Consider the following 21,645-nt stretch of genomic DNA (forward strand, 5'->3'; position numbering starts at 1 on the left):
TTTTTTTTTTTTTTTTTTTTTTTTTTTTTTACAGAAAAACGTTTTGTTTGTGCAATCCCTCTCATTTTCATTGCATATCTATAGCAGCTGCTTGACTAATCTTGTTTTGTTTTTCATTTTTCTATTGTTGCTTGTCTGTGCAAATAATTTTTCATTAGTTTAAATAACTGTGTGCGGTGTTTTAATTAAAAGTGAGTTGTGGTTTTGCGTTTTTGTTCATTCTAATGAAAGGAGTCTGAGGAAAGGTATGTACAGCTTCATTCATTATGCTACATTCTCCTTCGACTATACTATGCTAATGAGTCAGTAATGAAGAGCTAATTGGCCAGAGAGAAATTATACTGTGGGTTTGTAGAGGTTAGAAGAGGTTCAAGATGCAATTATTGAAACAAAATTACAGTAACACTTTTATTTTAAAAAGTCAGCCTACTACAAGGTCGCACAAGTTCATAAATTAAAGGAACCGTAATTGGCAGAGTTTATTGTAATGGTGTTGGCAGGCAGTGAAATTGGGTCCATTTTATTTTTGCATATCCTTTTTATGTGTTCCTGTAGCTCAGGTTGTAGATATGATCCATAACAAACATGCATACTGATAAAATGCCAAATTGTTTTCTCTTAAAATGCAATAATTGATCATAACCATCATAATGGTTACATGCTATTAATAATAGTAAGTTAGTTTTATATCACCTTCCCAAAACCCAAAGTTGCTTTATAGTTAGAGACAAAAATGCAATTAGTCAGATTTAAACACATCTCTGGAGCAGGAATGGACTGAGCCACATCCTAAAGTCATTTAGAGCTGATTTGTGTTTGTACACGTGTAAGTGTGTTTGCATGTGTTTTATGTCACTCTGGACTGCAGTAGAAGATTACAGGGTGTAATGCGGCAGTCTGTAGTGGCTGTTGTAGAAATCCACTCAAAGCTGTGCAACCTCATGTGGTCAGTGTGATTAAGCTAATACGATTAGCCATAGCTATTTTATCCTAGAGATTAGCGCGTTGGACAGTTGAGCGAGGGGAAACATACTTCAGCCCATGCTGATTCAAGAGATTATCAACTCCAATCTGCCTCTTCAAACTGTCTGAAGCCTCTTGAAAAGAAATAAACCTTTTATTCCAGGGAAGAATATGGTCAAGTTGTTATTGGTTGACAAATCTATTAAACAGCTATTAACCAACCTATGGAAAATCAGGAGAACATTTTGTTCATTGATTGATTGATTGATTGATTCATTCATTCATTTTTTTACAATCTTTTATTTATTTAGATTTAGTTTGTATTTCATGTATAAATTTGTTTGCTTTTACTTTTTAATGTTTTGTTTTATTTTTTATGATGTTAAATTATAATTGTTTGTTTTGTCTTTTAGTATTTAATGATTATCTTTTAAATATAATTATTTAATTATTTGTTATAATATACTGATCATGATGATGATGATGATGATTTTCATAGGTATTTATTCGTTCATTCTTTTATTTATTTTATTTATTTATTGTTTGTATCTCATGCATTCATTTGTTTGCTTTTATTTTTTTAATGTTTTGTTTTATTATGATTTTATTTTTTAAGTTAGATTTGTTTGTTTTTGTCTATTTTGTTTTCACTGATTACTTTTACATTTTATTTTTTATTTAATTATTTATAGTGATGATGATGATGATGATGATGATGATATTCATCTACCTTCATTCATTCATTCATTCATTCTTTTATTAATTTATTTGTTTGCTTGCTTTTTTAAATGTCTTGTTTTATTTGGTTTTATTAAATATTTCAAATTACATTATTTATAAATAATAATATTTATGTTTGATAGTTCTTTTCATTTATTTATTTATTTTAGTTTTATTTTTTAATGATTACTTTTTAAAGTAATTGTTTATTTTATAATGATGATGATGATGATAATAATAATAATAATAATAATAATAATAATAATGTTGATGATGATGATTATTTCTATTTTTTATCTGTATTCATTCAGTCATTCATTCTTTTATTTATATTTTATATATTAATTTGTTTTTAAAATTAGTTTTGTAATGTTTTGTTATATTTGATTTTATTATTTTAAATTAAAATGGTTTGTTTTGTGTTATTTTTAGTTAGATTTTAATTAATTTCAAATTATAATATATTATTATTTATAAATATTTATTTTAGATTTTATGTTTCATTTTACGTTTTTTTTTTTTTTTTTAAATGATTGGTTTTAATAATAATAATTATTATTATTATTTATTTATTTATCCCTGTAGACATGACCCTAGCAGAACAGATCAGCAACCACCATGAAGTCCATTGCCATAGTTAATATTGTATCTAATACTGTCTATTGATTGTACTTGACCTATTATAATAAACAGTATAAAATTAATCTCATTATTTTGCCTGTTTCATTCATTAAATAAGATATATCACATGGGTAAATAACAAATGCAAACAGGAAATCTGTAGGTCACATGATACCAGCATATGTAGCATGTAGCCAAGTCATGCTGTTCCAGACTGACACAGTAGTACCACGCTTGCCATACAATACCTTACATGCCTCAACAAACTGGTACATTAGCTCCCATATGTTCAATATTTATAGAGACTGTAGAGGTCTGGTACATATAAGCACTGCAAGAATGGCGGCATGATCTAGCATAATAGGCCTGCCAAACCTCTCCTGGCCCCAACTGGATTTGGTGTTGCCAAGGCTAATGAAATGGAATGTAATTGAGTGGAATATAATCAGATGGAATAAATGGAATGGAATGAAATGGATCAGAATGGAATGGCAATGGCTGGGATGGAACAGGACCGCGAAGCTCACTGCACCCAGATTGTTGGCCTGTGTGCTGCGCCTGAGCGCAGGTTAATTTGCACAGCTGCTCGCTCTAGAGCAGTGGTTTTGATTGGCTGTGATTTTCCTCCCTTGATAACAGGTGGTGTGTGCCAGGGGCACAGATGTGGCCCTAATGTCATCATTTGGCTAACAGCTAAAGTGGAGTCTTTGACAAGATTAGTGCACCCTTAAGGATAGGTATACTTAGAGTCAAAGAGCTTTATAGTCAAAGCCTGCAGGGTGGATTTTGTCTTTAGATTTCAAACAGTTGCATTTACAGTCAATCATATAACCGGTTCAATCCAGTTGGAGCATTGACTACTGCCGTAATCTCACAGCGATGAACTTCTGAACGCCCTAGAGGAAATCTCCCTACAGATGAAATGCTGAAAAATGAACAAATCAGTCCTTTAATGGAGTCTTGTAGAAATGAAGTATGAGGCTCAGTGGTTCGCTTTTAGGAGGTACATTATTCAAGCTGTAAATTGAAATGGTGAGTGGGGCTCATACACCAGCTCACCAATGGATCACACTTGAGGCCACTCATTTGTCATTTTACCTATAAACCCTACAGCTCTCAGTATGATTTTCATTCACTGTTGAATATGTTATCGTTTAAAATGAAACTTTCTAGAATAAGATGCTTTGAATTGAGTCAGCTGAGGCTTAAAACAATGTCTCCTAAAGGAATAATTCACCCAAATCTTACTGAAAAGTGATTAAATCTATCAATTTTACATACGTCATTATATGCCTTTAGCCATTTTTGCCTTTATTTTTATCTATTATTTTTTATCTTGTATCTATCCATCTACAGTTGAGATCAAAAGTTTACATACACCTTGCAGAATCTGCAGAATGTTAATTATTTTAGCAAAATCGCTAGAGGGATCATATAAAATGCATGTTATTTTTTATTTAGTACTGACCTGAATAAGATATCTCACATAAAAGGTGTTTACATATAGTCCACAGAAGAAAATAATAGCTGAATTCATAAAAATGACCCTGTTCAAAAGTTTACATACACTTGATTCTTAATACTGTGTTGTTACCTGCATGATCCTCAGCTGTTTTTTTTTTGTTTGTTTGTTTGTTTAGTGATAGTTGTTCATGAGTCCCTTGTTTGTCCTGAACAGGTAAACTGCCTGCTGTTCTTCAGAAAAATCCTTCAGGTCCCACAAATTCTTTGGTTTTTCAGCATTTTTGTGTGTTGGAACCTTTTCACAATGGACACATAATGCATTAAGAGCTGGCGGTGGGGTGTAAACTTTTGCAATTTTAAGATCAGCATAAATGTAACTTATTTTTTCTTCTGGGAAACATGTAAGTTATCTTCTGTAGCTTCTTAAGTTCTAAATGAAAAAAAAAAAAAAAAAAAAAAAAAGATATTTAGGCAAAATAAGAAAAATGTACACATCTTCATTCTGTTCAAAAGTTTTCACCCCTGGCTCTTAATGCATCGTTTGTCCTTCTGGAGCATCAGTAAGTGTTTGAACCTTCTGTAATAGTTGCATATGAGACCCTCAGTTGTCTTCGGTTTAGAAAGATGGACCTCAAATTATACAGTCATTGTTGGAAAGGGTTCAAATACACAAAAATGCTAAAAAAAAAAAAAAAAAAAGAATTTGTGGGACCTGAAGGATTTTTCTGAAGAACAGCAGGCAGTTTAACTGTTCAGGACAAACAAGGGACTCCCAAACAACTATCACTTAACAAACAAAAAAAAATGCAGTGGATCATTCAGTAACAACACAGTATTAAGTTAAATGTATGTAAACTTTTGAACGGGGTCATTTTTATAAATTCAACTATTATTTTCTGTCTATCTATTTGTGGCTTTATTTTGTTCTGGTTTTGTCTTTATTATTCTGTTTTACCTGGTTTTATATAATTTTATTCTGTTTTAATCTACTTTTTTCAGCTTTTGCCTAAAATACTGACAATACCAATTAAGCAACTGAAAATTAATTAGTTCATTGTTCCGTAAATTGCATTGTATTACGTGGATCCGCTCACTTGACTCATCTTGACTTTTCCTTTTGTTCTTCTTTTATAAACTCATTAGTTTGGTTTCTCGATCTCAACCTTTTTGTCATTTCCTTCTTTGCTCTGTCTTGGCCTCAGGCAAGCCATTTCTCTGAGGATTTGTTTTGTGACGTGTGGCGTTTGGCAGGAAAAGAGGGGAAATGACTGAGGCTGATAAAAGAGGGTAATATGAGAGACGCTTGTGCGACAAGACTGATATTTGTTTCGTAAGACATACATAACTCAAGTTCATCACAAAGGGCTTGCTCTCAATATCAGACTTAAAGGGATAGGTCACCCAAAAATAAAAATTATACCATGATTTACTCACCCTCAAGCCAGCCTAGGTGTATATGACTTTCTTCTTTCAGACGAATACAATCAGAGTTATATTAAAAAATGTCCCAGCTCTTTCAAGCTTTATAATGGCAGTGAATGGCTGTTGATTTTTTTGAAGTTCAAAGTGCATCCATCCATCATAAAAAGAACTCCACATGGCTCATGGGTGTTAATAAGGGCCTTATGAAGCGACTAGATGAGTTTGAGTAAGAAAACATTCATATTTAAAACTTTATAAACTATCATTTCTAGCTTCCCCTAACTGGCGTACTCACAAAAAGTAAAAGTAGTTCTCCTCCAGAATGTGAATGTGGGGCAGCAAGATTGCTGATTCTTTGTGATGAAAGATGAAAAATATATTATTTACCATCAATAGGCATCAACAGTATAGCAAACTGTCAACCTTATGCCATGAAAATGCTTGTCAGTGTGAACAAGGCTTCAGTTTAAGTGGCTTTAACATTTCTTCTTACTTTGTGTGAGCCACATTCTGAGAGGTTTTTAGAAAGCGGAAAGCATTCGAGATTATGTTTTCAATTTACTTGGAAATCGACCTGTGTCACCCGGGCTCGTATATATGAATAGAATATTTATCTCATGCATTTTCAAGGATGAATGTCTCTGTTTACTGGGGTTGATGTCAGCTGGATTTATCCGCTATCATATCAAACACGTTCTAGAGCACTTATTTTTCCTCCTCCTCTTTATCTCCCTCACTGACATCCCACGTCAGGTCACGACTCACGCTGCTCCCTCACACCGTGTTCCTTTATCCGTCCCCTCTCTCATTTTTAATCTTCTCCCCCTCTTCAAAGATTGTGTGATCTGCCACTCTGTGGGTCTGAAATTAGATTAACCTCTGATCAGATGGAGCGTCTCTCTGTAGATCAGACCCAGTGTGCTGCCTAATGCCAGGGTTCACTCTCAGCTGCATCACTGATGCTAATTACACTTTAAAGGACAGTTCACAAAGGTCTATTAAGGCAGAAAGGTCACCGAAGAGGCGGGTAATTGGAGGTTTGCTTGCATTAAAATGCCTAGAAATTGAGGCGCAAGACAATGCCATGCCTTAATGAATGTTAAAGGGATGGTTCACCAAAAAAAAAAAAATTACCCCATGATTTAATAACCCTTAAGCCATCCTAGATGTATATGACTTTCTTCTTTCGGACGAATGCAATCAGAGTTATATTAAAAGATGTCCTGGTTCTTTCAAACTTTATAATGGCAGTGAATGGGTGTTGAGATTTTGAAGTCCAATAAAGTGCATCCATCCATCATAAAAAATACTCCAAATGGCTCCAGGGGTTAATAAAGGCCTTCTAAAGTGAAGCGATGCACTTGTGTAAGAAAAATATCCATATTATCCATGTTTTTTTCAGCCAAGACATTTTTTAATCTAACTCTAATTGTATTTGTCTGAAAGAAGAAATTCATATACACCTGGTTTGAGAGTGAGTAAATCATGGGGTAATTTTAATTTTTGGGATACCCTTTAAGGATACATGTCTTGCGTATATTATCTTTAGTATACTATCTATTTATCTATCTATCTATCTATCTATCTATCTAGAATATATATATACACAGAATACATATTTCTGCTTTTCTTTAATAAAATGATTTTTTTTTAGCAACCTGTTTTTGATTCGATCTAAATTATAAATAATATTAAAATATTTCAATAATTTAAACACTTAAAATCATCCTGTGGAACCTGATTAAATTATATTATTAATATAATATTTCTAACTATATTATAATGCTTTAAACAAAGTTGTTCCAAACCACTATTGCTTTATGTCTTGTGTAGAACACAAAAAGAAATGTATTACTATACTGTTTTGTGGATGAGGACCAGAGACACTTGTGGTGACCATTTATTTTCATTGTAGGGAAAAAAGCAGTTTGAACATTTTGATAAATATCTGCTTTGTGTTTGTTGGATTGGATTTAGTGAGTTTATTCACTCATTATTTATCAGCTTCATTCAAGCTACTAACTTGTAAGTTTGTGAATGTATTTATGTAAATGTATTCTTAATCAGCCTACACTTGTTGCACTGTATGTTTGTTTCTCAGCCAATGACCTGCAAAAGAAGGACATCTTTTTATCTCTACACAAGTTGTCACTGAGCTTACAAAGTATGATTTTATTATTCCATGGCACTGTAAATTCAGCTTTGCCTCTGAATAGATGTAGAAAACATTGGTAGTGTATATTGTAATAGATTTTAGGCATGAACGGGCAAGAAGAGCTTTGATGTTAATGCAGACCTGAAGAGAAATATAGTTGTTTGTTATGGTCTTTAAAGGGGACATCGGATGCCCATTTTCCACATTCTTTCATGAAATGTTTGCAACATACTTGCAACATACCCTTTTTACCCTGTAAAAAACAGCTCTGTTCACAGTGATCTCGGTGCATGTCTCTTTAAATGATAATGAGCTACTGATCACCCCGCCCCTCTCTTCCATTTTTTTGCGTATTCTGTGGCGTGTTATCCTTAAAAACAAAACTGCTTTCTTAGTGGCTGTGAAGTCAGGAGAAAATGAAGACTCTTATATTCACTTTAAAATTTAACTACAAAATACGTGCATTGCTTACGAGACGTTGAAAATATGCTAATACGGGACAGTCTGTCAGCGGATGTGGGCGAGGCCTGAGCAATATGACATCATAATGCTCAGAAAATCAAAACAGCTTGATAACTGAGGCTGTTTATGTTTTTTGGGGATTAAAAAAAAGGAGTGAATGGATTTTTTATCATTGTAGGACGGTTGTGTCCACACACTGCTAAGACACATTTAGATGCAAACACCATGCAATAGTCAAAAATGTCCCCTTTAAGGGGGTTTTAAAGAATTATTTTTAAGAGATGAACGTGTGTGTTGTTTTTTTGTTTTGTTTATTATTAGACGTTCTGAATCAGTTTGGCATGGAGGATGAAAAGCAACAGAGGAAATCAAAGTGATTTGTTAATAGGCTTTGAGCTCTTTCACCACAGCTACAAAATAGAAAGATATGTCACTTAGAACATAGACGTAGAAACATTGGACTCACAAGCATAACTCTTTGTTTCCAGGCTGTGTGTTTTGTCTATACACGCCTGTTCATCTTAAAACGTCATATTTTTAATGTGAGCCTAGGCCTTCAGAACAAGCACAGATTGACAATTTATTCACCAAACCAACAGTAGTTTCCCGGAGGAGAGGCTGTCGTAGCGTGGCACTTCACAAAGCACTTTACACACTAGACACTTACAGCATACAAAAGATGTCTAATTGCGCCGTCAAATAATAAAGACACATTTATATAAAAAGCCAGAAAGACATGTTCAGCAGTGCAAAGAAAGCAAACAAGAATTCCTCGGCTAAATGTCTAAATGTATTTTATTCTGCTCAAAAACCAGTGAGAGGCACATAAACAGCCCGTATTTAAAAATACAGCAATGTGGTTGCACACACATGCAAATTGAGTCTATTTACTAGATATTTTCAAACATGGATCATCTTGTTCTTTAGAACGTACACATTTGGACACTGAAAGATCAATTTGCACTTATCATCCTTTTCCCTTCAGCCTCTCCTCCGTCTGTTTTCAGAGGATCGGTGGAACAGCCGTTTTTCCTGCAGTATCACTTCTCCGTGTGGTCAAATCTCCTTAGAGCGTGGCCTTGTTAGATCCAACATGACATGCCAAATCAGCGTGAGTGGCAGATAGCGGTGCCGCGGGCCATCAGGCACTTCACTCACTCCCACTCACTCACGGTGAGAAGACAAGCCTTACCACTTTTGTATTTTGGAGGAGGAGGTTGGTGGGTCGTGTGAGTTTCGGCAGCTAGACTCAATCCTGACAGTGTGTAAGACGCAAGTACAGAGATACAGGCATGAATAAGATGTGACATAATTTACAGCTGACATGTGACATTAATCAGAACAAGATGTGATAATGAAAATAGGTTTGTTGATTTAAAAAGAGCCTTGTTGTAATTCCATAGAATAAAGGCGCAGTGACGCCCTCTGGAATTCTTCGGGGATCATCGGTTTCCATCATGAAGACATCCACCGGCTCTGTAAATGACACTCTTCTTTCATTTGTCATGTTTAATCACTTTGAGAGATGTCGGCGCACTCAATGTCATCGCAGTGCTCTCTTTAATGGAAGGGTAAGAGCCTCATCTGGCGTCATTGTGAAGTCCTCTGTCTCCATTTTATTAAAAAGACTTGTCGCCTACAGCGTTCGGGCGCACTCAATAATTCGCTTTGATTACCTGAAGGAAATAATACACTATTGCTTATTTTAATGACTTTAAGATCCCTTGTGTGCATCTTGCTGATGGGAGCACTTTTAATCATCGAGCTTCGATAACAGCGGCTGAGGTTGTATTTCTTCCCCGGGCTTACTGGAATACTAATGCGCTGCGCTGGTGTAACGGCGAGACGAGGTCATCGCTGAAACACCCTGTCACTTCCTGACAGCGCATGAGGAAGAGGAAGTCGTTTGAGAGGCTTCTCACACACCGTTTAAGTCGTTTAATGAACTGCTGAGGAAAGTAACTTTTTCTGGTGGTTTGTGGTTAACTTGAGGGCAGTTTGCATCTGTGGCCTCAATACAATTGTGGTTTGTAGTTTTTGCTTTGAACTGTATGGGTTTAATAAATCCTACTGTTGCAGCAGAGCTGACTTAACCACTAACACATGCACAATTACACCAGGGCAAATTGCTTTAAGAATTCTTTTTCTGTTCATTAGTTGGAATTTAATTGAGTTGGTTACTCGGACAGATAGACAGATAGACAGATAGATAGATAGAGTATTAAAGAATATATATATATATATATATATATATATGTGTGTGTATATGTATATGTATATGTATATGTATATGTGTGTGTGTGTGTATATATATATGTATATATATATATATATATATATATATATATGTGTGTATATATATATATATATATATATATATATATACGTATATATATATATATATATATATATATATATATATATGTGTGTATATATATATATATATATACGTGTGTATATATATATGTATATATATTTATATATAAATTATTTATATATATTAAATGTATTATCATTATTTATTTATATGTATATTTTTTAGTATAATTTTTCTACTCAGCACATCTCTGATAATTATTCAGCACATCTTTTATAATTATTGATAATTATAAAACTGTGTGTGTGTATATATCTGAATTTATGTAAATTATAGTTATTATTGTTGTTGTTATTATCATTATTATTATCATTATCATTGTTTATTTTAAAAAAATATATTTTAGTTAATTTTGTAGATAGATATACAACATTAAAGAATATATATAGAAATTATATATATAATCATTATGTATTTATATTATTATTTTAGTTACAAAATTGTGTGTTTGTGTATATGAATATATGTAAAGTATTTATTAATTTTTTTCTAAAATTGTTTTACTTAATTTTGTAGATCAAGTTAAATATACTGTATAACAATGTTTCTTATTATTGTTTTTAATATTTATATTATTGTATAATTGTAGATATAAAATTATATATATTATTATCATTAGTTATTATCATACTATTTAGTTATGTATATAGAATTGTTATTATTATTATTATTATTATTATTTATCATTACTTATATAATTATTTAATTTCTAAAATTAAATTTTTATTATAATTTTATAAATAAGTGATGATGATAATTATATGCAACACTAAAATAAAATATAAACAAATAATTATATAAACACTAATAATAATAATAATAATAGATTTTTTACAGTATATTAATTTTTATATATTTTCTTTCATACTATCTGTCTGTCTGTCTTATTTTTATTATTTATACAAGTATTTTAGTTATACAATTATATATGTATGTATTTTGATCATTATTTATTCATAAAATTATAAAGGACATAAATGATTTCTATTTCAAATAAATGTTGTTCTTTTGACCTTTCTGTGTAATGTTATCACACAAAATATAAAACAACTGTTTTACACACTAAGAATATTTTCTTGAGCTTGCTGCTTATTATAATTAGCATATTATAATAATTTCTGAAGGATCATGTAACACAGACTAAAGTAATGGCTGATGATGAAAATTCAGCTTTTTCCTCACAGGAATAAATTACATTTTAAAATATAAAAAGCTATTTTAAATTGTAATAATATTTCACAATATTACTGTTTTATGTATTTTTGTGCAAATAAATTCAGCCTTTGTAAACATAAGAAGATTTTTTTTTCAAAAATGTTCAACCTCAAACGTTTTACATAGTGTATATATAAACATATAAATCTATACTGGGTTCTATTTTGGACATTATTCATATTGTGCAGTGTCTCTGAGAATACCCCCAAAACCCCAATGCTGCATTGGTGACATGTTAATGAATAATTCCGATTCTGCATCCTGTTTGCCACCTCAGTTCAACCTCAAGAATTGAATTTGAGTTTAAAACGCATTCTCACTTCAGTTCTGAAAGGCGCACAACCCTAACATACACGGTACAGTCGCCCATCTCAGAGTCCCGCTCTCTCTCTGTCATCCCTCCAGCCGTTGCGCCTGCAGTTTCCTCTTTGTGCTGGTGTCAGTCTTCCTGATACACAGAGCTCCCGCTGTCATGGCTCTCGGCAGCTCCTGTTGGCGTGCTGTGGGGTCTGCTGGAATAATGGATAGAGAGGTTTCTAATGTCACAGCAGACTGACAGCTCACCGAAGGAGAGGAGAGGGACGCCATTGCGGCTCTGTGCGTCTAGGGGAGGCCTGACATGCCCCCGAGAGAAGTCAAGCTCTGTGTTTTTCAGGCAGCTGAGAAGAGCCTGTACTGATATTAGTCTCTAGGCACTGAAGAGCTCCACTTGTGTGAAAATGTCAACCTGCTTCGCTTTTGAGTGAGTTTGCTGATATGGCATTAAAGCTTTGCTTTGCTTAAAAGGAAAGCCTGTTAGTTAAGGATGGAGGGATATCTGATCCCAGTTCAGTCAAGTTCAGATGGTTAACCTGAGTAACTTCATAATGGTTTACTTGAAGTCTGCATGTAAACACTATATATAAAGTGTCTAAACATATTCTCTCTCTATAAAAGTGTTTTGTGTATATTGTATGGGACATTTCTCTGAAGGTCAGGAATAGATTTGATGTAGCGAGGAAAGCAACTGAGAACTATTGTGAGCAAAAAGCTGTTGAAACATGTCTAGTGGTGTGTTACAAACCTAGACAATGATTATAACAGCTATTTCCTAAAAAGGGTGTAAAAATCAATTTTTGCGACAAGCTTTTCTGACCCACATTCAGAAACGCCATCCCCCCTGTACCAGCCTTTAATCCAGTCCGACCAGAGGCTCCGAATAAATCTGCATTCAATTAAAGGATTACTGCCTGTTTAAACAGCATTTTCTCTCTCCCTCTTTCTTCCTTTATCTTTCAAGTGGGTGTCCGTGAATGGCAGAATTGTACATGAGTGGCACTTTGTCCGCTTAAAGGGGGGGGAAAGCACAGGCAGAAACAGTCACTAATATTGATGACATATGTCACAGTTGAGCAGTTAAAATTGGACTGGTTCAAAAATAATAGCTCACTTGAAAGTGAAAATGAATCATTGCAGACCTGAAATTCTTTCTTCCGTGGAACAAAGGGACACATTTTAGTGAATGTACTGAACATTTTCCCCCACATTATTAAGTTGGACTGAAGCTTTCAAGCTTCTCGAATAATCTAAAACACCATGCGAGTGTCACGTATCCTTTTTGTCATCGTGTGTTTTTGTTGTGATTTCACCATGTGCTCCCTGGACTCAGCCCTCTCGTCACCCTAGTCACGCCCTCCTTGTTTCTTCCTGAGTGTTTCATTGTCCTCACCTGTGTATGTTCTGATTAGTTTGTGTATTTAAGTTCCTCCTTGTGTTTAGTTCCCTGTCGGTCTTTATTGTTGCATATTGTTGATTAGTGTGTTTCTACGTGTGTGGATATCGCTCTGTGTTCCTGTCTGTTCCTCGTGAAAGTAATTAAAATTAGATTTGTTCCGTACGTTGTATCCTGTCTTCCATCCTGCAGCAACAACGTAACAGAAAAGACCGACCTTATAAAGAGAAGATGAGTTGGGCTGAGGACGCTTTGTGGAGACTGCGGCAGGACGGTCGTGAGTTGGAACGGTATGTGGAGGAATTCATCGAGCTCTCCCACCAGGTAGGCTGGCACGAAACTTCTCTTGGTGCTGTGTTTGTTTTGGGGCTGGATGATGAGACAATACGCTGTGAGCTTCCCACTTGTAGTTTCCCCTTGATCGAGCTAATCAATCTGATTCTCTATTTAAACGGATCTGATTTTGAAGTAGAAGAAGTTCAGAGTCCGATTAGGTCTCATCCTCCAGTCTCCTCCCAGACACAGCGCAACGCGCCCGCCTGCCCTAAGCCGAGAACCTCCACATACCGTGTCAACGGCTCGAACCGTCAGCCCAGTCCCAAATCCCCAGTCATCCTCCAGAGCTCCACCGCTGTCCTCAGCCCGATGCGGCCGGCCTCATCCCCGCGCTCTAATCCGCCGGCCACCGCCCAGAGCCCTGTCCCTCGGGCCGCCACGCCAGCGTCTGCTCGCAAGATGGCCGCCACGCCAGCGTCTGCTCGCAAGATGGCCGCCACGCCAGCGTCTGCTCGCAAGATGGCCGCCACGCCAGCGTCTGCTCGCAAGATGGCCGCCACGCCAGAGCCTGCTCGCAAGATGGCCGCCACGCCAGAATCTGCACGTAAGATGGCCTCCGTTCCTGAGCCCCCGGCCAAGATGGCCTCCGTTCCTGAGTCCCAAGCCAAGATGGCCCCCAAGCCTAAGTCCCCAGTCATGATTGCTGAAATGAACATTATGGACAGGGCAATCCCACTGGAGTTCACTGCTCCTATTATCTCCCCTAATTCTCCTAAGCCTCCGCTGGTTCCGTCCAGCCTTCCTGAGCCTCCGCTGGTTCCGTCCAGCCTTCCTGAGCCTCCGCTGGTTCCGTCCAGCCTTCCTGAGCCTCCGCTGGTTCCGCCCAGCCTTCTTAACCCTCCGCTGGTTCCGCCCAGCCTTCTTAACCCTCCGCTGGTTCCGCCCAGCCTTTCTGAGTCAAGTCAAGTTGCAGCTGCGTTTCCCGAGGCAAGTCAAGTTTCTGAGTCACGTCAAGTCGCAGCTGCAGCTACTGAGCCAAGTCAAGCCACGGCTGTGGTTCCTGAGTCAAGTCACGTCACGGCTGAGTCAAGTCACGTCACGGCTACATCTCCTGAGTCAAATCAAGTTCCTGGTGCTTCTCATAAGCCAAGACAAAGTCCAGCTCGCCCTCCAGAGCCGGAGCTCTGCCCAGCTCGCCCTCCAGAGCCGGAGCTCTGCCCAGCTCGCCCTCCAGAGCCGGAGCTCTGCCCAGCTCGCCCTCCAGAGCCGGAGCTCTGCCCAGCTCGCCCTCCAGAGCCGGAGCTCTGCCCAGCTCTCCTGAGCCTCCTCCTTCAGCGCCCCTCCTGAGCCGGCTCCTCCTTCAGCGCGCCCTCCTGAGCCGGCTCCTCCTTCAGCGCGCCCTCCTGAGCCGGCTCCTCCTTCAGCGCGCCCTCCTGAGCCAGCACCTCATCCAGTGCTCCCTAGGGCTGGCAGTATTGTAAATTCCCCCAAGAAAATTTTGGGGGGGGGCTACCCGCCATGGCCTCCTGAACTGTCTGTCCGGCCATGGCCTCCTGAACTGTCTGTCCGGCCATGGCCTCCTGAACTGTCTGTCCGGCCATGGCCTCCTGAACTGTCTGTCCGGCCATGGCCTCCTGAACTGTCTGTCCGGCCATGGCCTCCTGAACTCCCTGATCCGCCATGGCCACCTGAACTGTTTACCCGGCCATGGCCTCCTGAGCCCCCAGACCCGCCATGGCCACCTGAACTGTTTACCCGGCCATGGCCTCCTGAGCCCCCAGACCCGCCATGGCCACCTGAACTGTCTGTCCGGCCATGGCCTCCTGAACTCCCTGATCCACCATGGCCTCCTGAACTCCCTGATCCGCCCTGGAGGTACGCCCCTAAGTACCCGGTGTCTGTCCAGCACGGACCTCCAGGGCGCCCACCCCCCCACCCCAGTGTATGTGTTACGGCGCGAGTCGCGCCTTGTGAGAGGGGGGGGTAATGTCACGTATCCTTTTTGTCATCGTGTGTTTTTGTTGTGATTTCACCATGTGCTCCCTGGACTCAGCCCTCTCGTCACCCTAGTCACGCCCTCCTTGTTTCTTCCTGAGTGTTTCATTGTCCTCACCTGTGTATGTTCTGATTAGTTTGTGTATTTAAGTTCCTCCTTGTGTTTAGTTCCCTGTCGGTCTTTATTGTTGCATATTGTTGATTAGTGTGTTTCTACGTGTGTGGATATCGCTCTGTGTTCCTGTCTGTTCCTCGTGAAAGTAATTAAAATTAGATTTGTTCCGTACGTTGTATCCTGTCTTCCATCCTGCAGCAACAACGTGACAGCGAGTATAAAAATATGACGCTCTATGTGGGAACAAATTGTTCTGAGTCAGAACATTTTACTGAATAGGTTGATTGGCTCAAGAAGCCATTTAGTCATTTATTAATTTAATCAGACTGATTCAGTCCTTGAATTTAATTTACTGACTTGATCTGATAGTAGTGGTTAATGGCTCTCCTCAGAAGAATAGGAATATAACAACTTTTGTAATGCTTTTATGGTGATTTTTGCCTCTGTTTGGTCCAGAAGCCTGTTTCTGCCACTGAATACAAAATTAAAAAATGTAATTGCGACGACTTATCTCACAATTCTGACTTGTATGATACAAACTCGCAATTCTGACTTTTTGTCGGCCTGTTTCTTTTGCTTTTGTAAGTATGTTTACTGACATGGCATTAAAGCTCTGCTTAAGTGAAAAGCCTGTTAGGATGGAGGGATATCTGATTCCAGTTTAGTCAAGTTCAGATGGTTAACCTGAGTAACCTGGTAATGCTTTACTTGAAGCCTGCATGTCAGCATTATATATAGTGTCCAAGCATACTCTCATAACACGTATCTCTATAAAAGTGCTTTGTGTATGTTGTATAGCATGTTTCTTTGGTCACTGTGGAGGTCAGGAATAGATTATTTGATGTGGCGAGAAAATAAAGGGAAAGAAACTGAGAACTATTGCGAGCAAAAAGCTGTTGTTGCACGTCTAGTGACACGTTACAAGCCCAGACAATGATTATAACAGCTGTTTCCTAAAAAGGGTGTTTTTATTGCATAAAAAATATAAAAAAGGTAATTGTGACTTCTTATCTCACAATTCTGACTTTTTTCTCAAAATTGAGTGATACAAACTCACAGTTGTGACTTTTTCTCTGAATTATGAGATATAAACTCACAATTGCAAGAAATAAAGTCAGATTTGCAAGATAAAATTTCGCAATTCTGACTTTTTTGTCACAATTGTGAGTTTGTATCTCACAATTCTGAGAAAAAGAAATCAGAAATAAACTTGTAATTGTTATAAAGTCCAATTTTGAGGGAGGAAAAGATGGATATGTTCTCAGAATTGCGAGTTTATATCTCACAGTTCTGCCTTATTAACTCGTAGCTGTGTGTTATAAAGTCACAGTTGCGAGATATAAACTCGCAATTCTGAGAAAAGTCACAGTTGCGATATATAAACTCGCAAATCTGAGAAAAAAAATCTCAGTTGCGAGATATAAACTTCCAATTCTCAGAAAAGTCACAATTGTGAGATATAAACTTGCAATTCTGAGAAAAGTCACAGTTGTGAGATATAAACTTGCAATTCTGAGGAAAAGTCACATTTGTAAGATATAAACTTGCAATTCTGAGAAAAAAGTCACAACTGCGAGATATAAAGTCAGATTTGCGAGATAAAAACTGGCAATTCTGACTTTTTTGTCACAGTTGAGTTTGTATCTCACAATTCTCACAAGTCAGAATTGTGAGACATAAACTCGTAATTGTGAGTTATAAAGTCTAAAAAAGACTGAAAAAAAGTCACAATTGTGAGTTTATACTGTATCTTGCGATTCTGACTGTATAACTCGCAATTGCAAGTTTATGTCACGCAATTCTGACTTCATTTTTTTTTTTTTTTTTTTTAGTTTTTTTAAGTTTATATCATAATTCTGAGAAAAAGTATGTGTCATGCAATTCTGAGAAAAAACTCAGAATTGCGAGATGTAGACTCGCAGTTGTGAGAGAAAAAAAGTCAGAATTGTGAGATGAGATGAGTCGTAATTACTTTTTAAAAAATTTTTATTTAGTGGCGGAAACGGGCTTCCATAATTTGGAAGGTCTGGTCTCCATTGCACAGAAAAGGGAAATTAAGTAAAGGGTGAATCAGTGTTGCATGCAAGTGTTTCCACGACTTCACACATTACGTAATCACACTGGAAAGTTGATGTGTGGTTAGTTCTTTGTCTGTGTACTTTGGTTAAAAAAGATAGAGTAGGGCCAAAAACTCCATCTCTTTTTCACCTCCAACTTTAAAATCGTTCAACATTGTTGTTTTACCTTTTTTGTAAACTTTCTTTGCACGTTCGCTTTGTAAACACTGGGTTCGCACTTCGGTACGTGTGACCTTTCCAACGTGGTTACGTAAAGCATGAGGTCGAGCTAGTGCTAGGTGAGCATTTGTGGTTGAAAATGTAAATATAAAGTATATTTCTTTTTTTAAAAAATGATGATCGTTTCATTAGATAAGACTCTTATTCCTCGGCTGGGATCGTGTAGAGCCCTTTGAAGCTGCATTGAAATTGCAGTTTGGACCTTCAACCTGATCCCCATTGAAGTCCACTATATGGTGAAAAGTCCTGGAATGTTTTCCTTAAAATCTTTTTTTTTTTTTTTTTTTTTTTTTTTTTTTTTTTTTTCAACTGAAGAATGAAATACATGAACATCTTGGATGACATGGGGGTGAGAAAATTATCAGGAAATTTTTATCCTGGAAGTGAACTAATTCTTTAAATTTTCTTTACATGGTCGTAAACATGTCTCAAAATTTACTTTCATAAAGCCTGCAGAAGCCCTGGAATTATTTAATTTATTAATTCATTTATCCACTGTTAGTTTGTCACACATTCCTCACATTTGATGTCAGCACTATGGCATTTATTATACTCCAACAACAAGGCTGAAATGCACAGGTAGACTTACCGGGAAAAAAAATGTATGTGAGCATGAAGATTGGCGTTTGTAAACAGTAGGTGGTGAGCCCTTACTGAAAAGTTTATTTAAACCTCTGAACATGTGTATGTGCTTGGTAATGACAGGTAATAAATCAAAAGAGACAGGCCTTGAGCTGAAAATAACGAAGAATAAAACCTTTCACCATTGATTTAGTAGAAAATGTGTGTGTATTTTCTAGATTTACTGTGCTGAGAGGCATTTGGCTGAATTTATAGTACAGGTATGACAGATTGAATGTACGTTTGTTGTGTGTGCGTTCATATCTATCCTTCTTTGTGGTCTCTTGTTTCCTGCTCTGCAGAGTTGTCCTATTGGAAAAAATAAATTGGATGTGACACAGTTTGAACGCCTCTCTGGGACGTGAACATGCTAACCAGTGGCTTTATTAATTAGCTGATAATGAACCGCTCATGCTCTGTTCCACTCAGAGGTGAAGCTGTAGATTCTGTTCTCATCTGTGTGTTAATTACAGGTGCCTGTGGTGCGGACAGCCCCTCTATTTCTCTCTGTCTGCCTGTATATTCAGCACATACTCCATTAATGCTGTCGACAGGGACCATAACATCTGGAGGCGACATGTGTGTGGCATTTGAGAGTCTGTGGAGAAGACAGTGAGCATGTGTTGGTTGCAGTGTGTGCAGGGGTTTATGTATTTTACATTTGTTTGTGAAAAAGAGAGTCAGCATTTATTCAGCGAACGAGTATTTATGAGGAAGAACTGCTGTGTGCTTGTGGTACACCTATCTGTCTGTCTGTCTCTGTCTGACTCTGTCTGACTGTGTCTGTTTTTGTCTGACTGTCTGTTTGTCTGTCTGACTAGCTGTCTGTCTGTCTGACTATCTGTTTGACTACCTGTCTATCTGTTTGACTACCTGTCTATCTGTCTGTCTCTGTCTGACTAGCTGTCTATCTGTCTGTCTGACTAGCTGTCTGTAAATAGTAATTGAAAATATCTATCTATCTATCTATCTATCTATCTATCTATCTATCTATCTATCTATCTATCTATCTATCTATCTATCTATCTGTGTAATTTGTTTTTTGTCTTTCTGTTTCTGGCTGTCTGACTAGCTGACTGTCTGTCCCTGTCTGTCTGTCTGTTTGTCTCTGTCTGTCTGTGTAAATGTAATTTAAAATATCTATCTGTCTTTCTGTCTCTCTGTCTCTGTCTGTCTGTCTGACTATCTGTTTGACTACCTGTCTAGCTGTCTTTTAGTCTGACTAGCTGACTATCTGTCCTTGTCTATCTGTTTGTGTCTGTCTCTGTCTGACTAGCTGTCAGTCTGTCTGTCTATCTATGTAAATAGTAATTGAAAATGTCTGTCTGACTGACTGACTGTCTGTCTCTAACTATCTGTCTGTCTGTGTAAATGTAACTGAAAATATCTATCTATCTATCAGTTTGTCTGTCTTTCTGTCTGTCTGTCTGACTATCTGTTTGACTAGCTGTCTGTCTGACTAGCTGTCTGTCTGAAAATATGTCTGTCTGTCTGTCTGACTGACTAGCTGTTTGACTAGCTGTCTGACTGACTATCTGTTTGACTAGCTGTCTGTCTGAAAATATGTCTGTCTGTCTGTCTGACTGACTATCTGTTTGACTAGCTGTCTGTCTGTCTCTGCTTGGCTATCTGTCTGACTAGCTGTCTGTCTGAAATATCTATCTGTCTGTCTGTCTGTCTGACTAGCTGTCTGCCTGTCTCTGCTTGGCTATCTGTCTGTCTGACTAGCTGTCTGTCTGAAAATATCTATTTATCTGTCTATCTATGTCTGTCTGTCTGTCTGACTGTCTGTGTAAATAGTAAAAGAAAATGAGCCTGATTGCAAATGAATCTGTTTCCAAGTAAATAAATCCATTGTAAATACATATGATTTCGTATTTTAATAATATTATAATATTTAATAAATAAAGATCATTGATTGGTCCGACCACTACTGTCTGCTCCTACTGATAAGATATTTATCTGATTTGGGGTCAGGCCCAAATTCAATGTCAATTTCTGTGTGAGATACAGAGATTTAAGATTAAAATGATATGTAGATTGTACTATATTGATTTTGTGTGTGTGTGTGTGTGTGTGTGTGTGTGTCTGGCAATTTACAGATGAAAGATTCTTAGAATTTTCTGTTAAGGGAATATACATCATAATAGGATTCATACTGAATGAGCATAGTGGTTGACATCATAATGACATCATAATCTGTGAATAATCCCTATTGGCTTGGTCCTTAATCTGACCAAACTAAAATGTATGTGTGGCTGTGTGTGCTGTACAGTATGTAATGCATGTGCTTGTATATGTTATGTTGTGTGTGAGCGGGGAAGATGAGCGGGTGGAGAGAGAAAAGCAGAGGCAGAATTACAGCGTGATGCATTTTTCACAATCGTAAAAGGCTTGGAAGCTCACTTGAGGATGACACTGCAGAGAACACCGTTTATCAGTGTAGGCAGTTTGTCAGAGCTGTCCTCAAAGTACTCTTTAATACCTCTGCTCAAAGCGCTGCCTTTCTCTCTCTCTCTCTGCTGCTACTTTTTCTTCAATCTGTCTGATTAGGGAAGCTGCTTTTCAGGTGTCTGCATATAATCATTTTCACTATAGCTTACAGATCATAGCATAAAAAGTCACTAAAAGCCAGAACATGGTGGGGAAATGGGATAGATGAAAAGATTTTCACTGGATTTTGCACCCCGAAGGGGTCATATTATATTTTCCTTGATCTTTTGAGATAAGACTTCATTATGGAACCATACTGTATATTTCAGAACTCTAAATTTCTTCCTCAAGCAAAAAGGCTGTTTATTTAAACAGTGCAGCATAAATGTCTCGTTTCAAAATTCTGCAATTTTCTGATGTTGGACCGATTACACATTTACATAACTTACCAACTGAGTGGAATCAGTCAGCTTGTATAGTCTTTTACCATTATGACTTTCTATGACAATTAAGAATACAGTATACTGAGTTGGGTCTAATGTGTTACACAGCCAAAAAATGTGTATTTTACCTCCCAGTATAGGCATAAGTATAGGGTTTGGGACAGCTGGGACAAATCCCCACCACTTTTTGCCATTGGCGAAATGTCCCCATCACTTTTTTATTTTTATTTTTATTTTTTATATAGACATCTCACGGCAAGGACGTACATGACGCATATGAAACCTATATGACATTAGTTTCTGTTAAATAAGATGCAATCTGGCGCTGAAATCTGTTGATTTTAAAGTCATGTTT

Source organism: Labeo rohita, chromosome 10, assembly GCF_022985175.1.
Source record: "Labeo rohita strain BAU-BD-2019 chromosome 10, IGBB_LRoh.1.0, whole genome shotgun sequence".
Classification (NCBI taxonomy): Eukaryota; Metazoa; Chordata; class Actinopteri; order Cypriniformes; family Cyprinidae; genus Labeo; species Labeo rohita.